The sequence below is a fragment of the Podarcis cretensis genome (genome assembly GCF_951804945.1).
Source record: "Podarcis cretensis genome assembly, chromosome: 15".
In the NCBI taxonomy this organism is placed as follows: Eukaryota; Metazoa; Chordata; class Lepidosauria; order Squamata; family Lacertidae; genus Podarcis; species Podarcis cretensis.
The window spans coordinates 12,752,501-12,760,832 of NC_137185.1; the positions used below are offsets into that span (position 1 = coordinate 12,752,501).

Here is an 8,332-nt window from a genome sequence, read left to right on the forward strand (position 1 = left end):
ATAAGGCAGTTTCCTGTGTCCCTATGCCCCTAAAGCAGGGGTCAGCAACCTTTTTCAGCCATGGGCCGGTCCACCGTCCCTCAGACCACGTGGTGGACCGGACTATATTTTGGAAAATAAATGAAAGAATTCCTATGCCCCACAAATAATGCATTTTAATAAAAGCACATATTCTACTCATGTAAAAGCACCAAGCAGGCCCCACAAATAACCCAGAGATGCATTTTAAATAATAGGACACATTCTACAGGCCAGATTGAGAAGGTGAATGGGGCACATCCGGGCCTTAGGTTGCCTGCCCCTGCCCTAAAGCTAAGCTCATACTGGCCTCCCTTTTTGACATGGGGAGCCTCCTACAATGCAAGTGTTCAGCAGATTTCAGGAGTGCTAAAGGAGGGCTATGCCACAGGATTCTTCTGCCTTATGAAGCAACAGCATAGATCCATGACCAATACTGGGAAATGCTTTGGGGCTGTATAAGGATGTTGAGCAATGGAACATATCCAGGAAAAACCGCAGGATCTGTTTTCCTGGAGGCTTTTAAGATGAGACAGGATGATCATCTATCAAATATTCCTAAATTCTGGGAATGATCTAATTGCAAGCAGTGAGATCTCTCAATGTGATTCCGACCTGAAAGTCATGAAACCTAAGGAATGAAGAGAAATCAGTTAAAGACAGAAGTAGGATGTTGTTATCTGATTGCAACCTGGGGGAAAACAACAACAACAACACCCCACTATCATCTCTGCATTTATAAAGAGGCAACTGGGTCTGAGATTTGGGCGAGGATTCTTTTCTAACTGATAGACCTTCAGTCTAGATCAAGAAACACTTAAAAGTACAAGAGACTTTTAACTCACAGAGTAGGGTGACAGGTTAGGAGCAGGGAGAACAAGTTAAAGCGCAGCGTTTTATGCTAAACAACACGATCCTATGCACATTTTCCTGGGAGTAATATACCATGTGAATTTATCGGGGCTTGCTTGTGGGTCACAGTGCGCAGAATCAGGTTGAAAATGAATTAACATTTTAAAGCCATTATTGTATTACTTTGCATTTAACAGGGTGCTTTTTTAAAACAACAACAATGTAATAATATATTCTTGACAATTTTGAACAAAATCCTTGAACAACATAAAATATCAGCACACAGGAAGGCAGCACACAGCAGTGTTCTATCTGACAAGTTAGTTTTAAAAGCCCCACAAGAACTCCATGATCAATTTCCCAGAACCAGGAAAGTAATTTTTTTCTGGAAGTCTAGGACAATGATAATTAGGTAATATGTACAGATCTCAGAAGTCTTTTGTACATATACTGAGTGTTTGTGGGCCTGCACTGTGATTTAGAAGGGATCCTGAGTGTCATCCAGTCCAACCCCCTGGAATGCAGGAATCTTAACTAAGGCATCCATGGCAGATGGCCATCCAACCTCTGCTTAAAAACCTCCATGGAAGGAGAGTCCACCAGCTTTTGTGGGAGTCTGGTCCACTGTTGAACAGCTCCACCAGAAAGTTCTTCTTGATGTTTAGTTGGACTCTCCTTTCGTGTAACTTGAAGCCATTGGTTCAGGTCCTACCCTCTGGAGCAGGAGAAAACAAACTTGCTCCATCTTCCATTTTGCATCCTTGAGATATTTGAAGGTGGCTATCGTATCTCCTCTCAGTCTCCTCTTTTCCAGGCGAAACATGCCCAACTTCCTCAGCCGTTCCTAATGCTTGGTTTCCAGGCTCTTGATCACCTTGGTTGCCCTCCTCTTCCCTAAGAACAAGAAAGTTACAGGATTTTGATGATTTGCAGTTCTGAAAAATGTGTATGTTTTGTAAGTGTGGGTTGTGTGGTGTAGTGGATAGAGCATCTAAACCCCACCCCAAAGTGGCCAGAACCAGATTGCAGACAATCACACAATCTTAACACGCAATAAGGCACCCAAGCATCCCAACACCACTTAACACCCACCCACACATGTGCATATTTAACACATGCATTCAAGCATCCTCCCTGATTTATACTGGGGATGATGTGGCTCTGCAGATGTTTTGGACTCCAACTTCCTCCATCAACCCCAGTCAGCATGGTCAATAATTGGGGACAATGAGAGATGCAATCCAGCAACATCTGGATGTAAACAGATGACACTCTGTAAATAAAATAAATACAGTGGTACCTCAGGTTACATATGCTTCAGATTACATACGCTTCAGGTTACAGACTCCGCTAACCCAGAAATAGTGCTTCAGGTTAAGAACTTTGCTTCAGGATAAGAACAGAATCATGCTCCAGTGGCGCGGTAGCAGCAGGAAGCCCCATTAGCTAAAGTGGTGCTTCAGGTTAAGAACAGTTTCAGGTTAAGTACGGACCTCTGGAACGAATTAAGTACTTAACCTGAGGTACCACTGTATCTGTTGTGAGGTCCTGGGACTGGGTGGGCTATAAGAGAAATAAATATGGTTCACTGACTTCCACAGGACAAACTCTGTAGGATTATATTTTGAAGTGTGTTGTGTGCTGAAGAATTTATGTACTTATTTGTGTAACGGAAACTCCAGGGAAGTGAGGATTGAGCAGTAGCCTCATATATATTTATATATATTTAATGTATGAACCACCCCCCATTCCCACCCCATCCGGTCTTTGCTCTAAGCCATGCCTCAAAGAAAATGTATAAATAGGCACTCCAGCAAATTCAAGCCCTCTGCTTTTTATTTAGGCAACTTTCAAAAAGAGATTATTCATACACATTGCTAGTGAAATCAATACCAACCTTTCCGCCGAATCAGTGCGTTTAAAATCATGGCAAAGGTTTCTGCAGCTGTATATCAAACTCCATTACTAAGGCATTGTGTTCAGCCTCCATCGCCGGCTTCCTTCACGCTAAATCTGCTAAGTAAACTAGAGCAGGGATGAGGAACCTGTGGCCTTCCCCATGCGGTTAGACTACAACTCCCATCACTCACAGCCGGCATGGCCAATGGTCTGAGATGATGGAATTAAATTCTAAGAACATCTGGAGGGAAACAGGTAAGCCACCCCTGGACCACAGCCATATGTGTGTGTGTGTGTATAGTATATGTTGGCTGTGTAGGCTGTGCAAGTGCAGTGATAAGTTTGTTGATGATACTAAATTGTTCAGGGCACTTAAATAAAAAGAGGATTGCAAAGAGCTCCGAGATGTTCAAGGGTCCGGAAACCAAGCCTTATGAGGAACGGTTGAGGGAGCTGGGTATGTTTAGCCTGGAAAAGAGGAGACTGAGAGGAGATAGGATAGCTATTTTCAAATACCTAAAGGGCTGCCACATGGAATAAGGAGCAAGCTTGTTTTCTCCTGCTCTGAAGGGTAAGACAAAATGGATTCAAATTACAAGGAAGGCGATTCCGACTAAACATCAGGAAGAACTTTCTGACAGTAGGAGCTGTTCAACAGTGGAACAGACTCCCTCGGGAGGTGGTGGACTCTCCCTCCTTGGAGGTTTTTAAGCAGAGGCTGGATGGCCATCTGTCATGGATGCTTTCGTTGAGATTCCTGCATTCCAGTGGTTGGACTTGATGACCCTTCGAGATCTCTTCCAACTTTACAATTCTGTGTTTCTGTGTTTCCAAAAGGAGGTCATTGGGAAAGGCCCAGGAATGGGCAACCAAAATGATCTTTTTTTTAAAAGAATATTTATTTATTATTTCAAAAAAAACCCAAACAAAACAGGGAAAAAAAACAACCAAATACAAAAATACAAAAATAATTAAAAAACAAATAACGTTTTCATTACTTATTTTCTTTTAACATATTTTCCAGACCTCCTCATACCTTCCTTTCTTGTATTCCAATTCAGAGTGTTAGTTCAGCAAATCCTCACCATTAGTTATTACTTATTTCTAAGCCCGTTTTTTTTCATATCTCTTAAGCATTACAGCTGGAAACCACTTAATTTCTATCCAACATCATTCTAACATTCATTAATTTTACAGTATTTCTGTAAATAGTCTTTAAATTTCTTCCAATCTTCTTCCGCCGACTCTTTTCCCTGGTTTCGGATTCTGCCGGTCATTTCTGCCAGTCCCATATTGTCGATCATCTTCATCTGCCATTCTTTCCATAGTGGGTAAATCTTGTGTCTTCCAATATTTTGCAATCAACCAAAATGATCAAGGGGATGTAGCTGATCTCACAGCTCAAGGGTGCCAGAGGTTGGGTCCCTGCTGCAGAAATAGTAAGGGGTATTTGGCTCTGGGGGGGGGGGGCACTGCATAAGTGGAGCCTCTATCCTAGGATGCAAAGATTAAACTTCCAATAAATCATACCCTTATCCAAAGTACATGAAAGTGTTTAGGGATTCTTCTTTAGTGAGCCAGAGATATCAATGGAAATATCGGGGAAGGCTTTGCAGTTCACAGATTGACAGGCCTTCTCCGATACAAGATAGGTCGTACCTTAGAAGTCAAACAGAATCCATTCTGGAAGTCCATTCAACTTCCAAAACGTTCGGAAACCAAAGCACGGTAGCCATGGAAGCCCCGTCGGACATTTGGCTTCCAAAAATAGTTTGCAAACCACTTCCAGGTTTGTGGTGTTTGGGAGGCAAAACGTTTGAGAACTAAGCTGTTCGAAAACCAAGGTATGACTGTATAAGTTTGGTACATACCACCAATCTAGACATAGGGTAGGTACCCCTGGAGAGCCTGCAAATCACTGGAGCACCCTTGATGTAGATTTCCTCTCCCAACATCCCCCCTGCCCTGTTAGGCCTGTTGGATCCGGGTTGTTAAGAATGGGATCACGCAGTCTTAAGCCTAATACATTGTGTGGCAATGTTCCAATTTTAACAGCGAGAGAACAAGGAGGAAAAAATAAAAAAAACCAGAAGAAGATGTCTGTCTAGCCTGAGCCAACTTGCTGGAAACACATCTGGTTAAAATTCAAGGTTTTAAATCTGCAGTAATATTTTAGAAATACATTTGGTAAGTATTAAATTGCTATGTTGTAGCTGGTAATATTTACGATTGCAATGTGTTAAGCAGAGGTTTAGATCTGTCAAGAGAAAGGAATGATTGTCATATGGCCTAACAAATGGGCCGAGGATATAAATTACATTTTATTGTATTTTTAAAAACTTTATTGTAATCTTGTTCAAAAGAGCTATGTCTTTGTCAAGTCGTTGCCTGTTCAGAATAAAAGAAGGGGTTTTTATGTGCCTCTGTTACAGCAGCCTCAAGTGCTACCTTCAGCGTGGGAAGGAAACGGAAGGGCCTCATTGTGGTGAGCACTCGGCAATTTAATCTCAAACGGAAGATGGATCATATATTCTGAGGAGAAGATGAGCAATGTTGCATTCCTGGAGGATAGCTCTCTTGATGGCTATTAGCCGAGATAGGAAAATGGAGCCCCTGTTTTGCACCTCCAAATTGCAGACACCCGAGTCTGGCCCTATCGTTAGGCAGAGTGAGGAGACTGGCTCAGGCGGTCAACACTGAGGGGTAGTGGAATGCCACATGTGCTCTCTTCAGCTAGCCTGAAGAGAGAAACCCTTTTAGTTCATTAATACTTTAAAAAAAATGATTTATATAATCAATTAAGGTTGCAATCCTATACACTTCCAGTGCACCTTACCTCTGAGCAAACATATACAGTGGTACATCGGTTTATGAACTTAATCCGTTCCGGAAGTCCGTTCTTCAATTGAAACTGTTCTTAAACGGAGGTGCACTTTCCCTAATGAGGCCTCCTGCCGCCGGTGCCCTTCCACCAACTGGCTTCTGTTCTTAGACCAAGGTAAAGTTCGCAAACCGGGACACTACTTCCGGTTTTGTGGAGTTTGTAAACCGAATAGTTCATAAACAGGGCTGTTCTTAAACCGAGGTACCACTGTACAGTGGTACCTTAGGTTACGAACTTAATTCGTTCCGGAGGTCCGTTCTTAACCCAAAACCGTTCTTAACCTGAGGTGCACTTTCGTTAATGTGGCTTCCTACTGCCGGTGTGCTGCCAGTGCACAATTTCCATTCTCATCCTGGGGCAAAGTTCGCAACCTGGAGCAACTACTTCCAGGTTAGCGGAGTTTGTAACCCAAAACGTTTGTAACCCAAGGTACCACTGTATACGATTGCACTGTACAGCTTCCAGCCTTCATTGCTATTAGTTACTGATAATATGACCTCAGATAGCGAGGCTCCGTTGGGCTTATTAATTAATAGCAAAACCATATTATGTACTAAGCAATGCTAATTTGCTAGACGGTCTTAAGCAGCAATTTTATTCCAACAGCTTCTCTTCTCTCCAGGGTTCTACACAGAAACACGACGCTGGGGCATCTTTTAATAGTTTAAAAACAAAACCTTTCCCCACAAATGTCTTAATGAGGAATTTATTTTATAATTACTTCCCCATCTTCTATGGCCTCTCTCCCCCTTACTTAGCTGTCCAAAGTTAATATATCAACAAATATTGTTTATTGACTGAAGATCATTAATTACCAAGCAATACTTCATCTTGTTTTTTGCTTGAGCCTGGCCTTAAGGTCGAAAACCATCTGCTAAGGTCATAAAGATATGTGTTGTCAGAAGGAATACATTTCATTGCATGCTGAGAGATAGAAGCAAACAGACAATATATTTTCTAGGGAAAATATGTTCTTCTGTAGTCCTTTTTTTGTTGTTGTTGTTTCTTCTTGTTTGCATACCCTAACTTATTTATTTTTCCTCTTTCAAGTCTCTCAGGCTTTTCACTGCTAAGAAATGGTTTGTGCTGATAGAATTAGCACTTAAAAATGAGGAGCAAAGAAGTCACAGAAAATCTGCATGTTTCAATTTATACATATAGGTGGAAATTCGCAATTAAAATATGAACACAATCCATTTCACCATTGCAGGAATGATCATAACCATGTGAGCTCTGTTGCCTGCTCAGTTGGCTGTCCAGTTGCTAACTCCTTCAGTCTTCCTTAGCTGTGACTCCTGCACTGCATGGGTTTGGACTTCAGGTCCTTCTCAACTCAACAGTTCTTAAGAGTTTTCATCTTCATCTTTAAACTGCCTTTGGACTGGACAGCCCTTCTAACAGAGGATTGTCCTCTATTGTCCTAAGGGAACTCAGGGGTAGAGCATCTTCTTTTCTGTGAGCGTGCCCATAGCAGAGAGGCAGGAGGAACTGCCCGCAGCAGTGGCAGGACAAGCCCATAGCAGAGATGGTGGCAGCGGTGTGGCGGCAGTGGGTGGCGCACTCCTGAGGCCCATATATGCCACCTGAGGTGACCGCCTCACCTTGCCTCATGGGCGGGCCGGCCCTGTTCCTATGCAGCCCTGCAACAAGAAGTTTGTAAAGTAAGGCAGTCTCATGGGCAGTTATCTTCAGGTTCTTCAGAGACAGACAGACAGACAGACAGACAGACAGACAGACAGACAGATATAATTTAGAATATGCATGTAAACATCCTTAAAATATCAGTGACTTCCCTTCTTCTCTTTCCATGGCTCATTTTGCATCTCATAAATCCCTACATATTTTACAAAAACCAAACCATTCAGTATTCCATCATTACATCCATCAAAACTTATTCACACTGTTGAATTTATCTTAATGCTGCCAGCGTTTTCAAGTGTACACGATCCCCCCCCCCCAACATATATACAATAAATGTTTTCCAATCTTCTCATCTTGGTTCTTTATCCTGAAACTGGACTTGGGTCAGGGGTGGAGATCCAAGGGGGTAAAAGCAGTATTTGAATTTTGACTGCTAAGTAAAATAGCTAAGCAAAATAATAATAAAAAATAAAGCATATCATACATGGCGGCAGCATGTATGGAACAGCTTTTCCCCAACACTTCCTCTTTCACCTCTGTGGCTTTTGTTCCCTTGGATGGGAAACGAACGGCTTAGTTTTGCTGTCTGCAGCAGCCTAAAGGCTGCAGCAGCCTTAAGTCATCAAGGACTGACAGGGGAGAAAGGGAGCGACAGGAACGAACAGACCGATCCTTCGCATAATTACTCAGAAGTACAAACATTTCACAATGGTCAGCCCATTGTATTACTTTGTGACTACAATGGCTTTTAAGCAAATAAGCCGAACTGAAGTGACTGATACTAAATCTCTTGAATCTAAGGTTTGCTTCCATGCCACAGGGTACCTTCCATCAGCTTCAGCTGGTGGCCCAGCTATGCCCCTATCTGGACAGGGATAGCCCAACTTCTGTCATCTGTGCTCTTGTAACCTCCAGGCTGGATTACTGCAATGCATTTTATATGGGGCTGCCTCTCAAGACGGTTTGGAAACTTCAGCTGTGCAGAATTCTCCAGCCGGGTTGCTCACGGGGGCAAGATGGTTTGAGCATATTACGCCA

General features: G+C 42.6%; 1 long non-coding RNA gene across 3 annotated transcripts in view; it reads left to right on the forward strand.

The window, feature by feature from the left end:
• LOC307204346 overlaps window positions 1-6,991 on the forward strand; it is a 10,320-nt gene extending 3,329 nt beyond the window's left edge. For 2 of the 3 annotated variants that reach the window (XR_013833619.1, XR_013833620.1), the window contains 3 exons: window positions 4,825-4,956; window positions 5,202-5,472; window positions 6,712-6,991. This is a non-coding gene — a long non-coding RNA (uncharacterized lncRNA). The remainder of the gene's footprint in view (window positions 1-4,824; window positions 4,957-5,201; window positions 5,473-6,711) is intronic. The other variant, XR_013833621.1, reaches the window with a different exon arrangement.
• The last annotated feature ends 1,341 nt before the right edge of the window (window positions 6,992-8,332 follow it).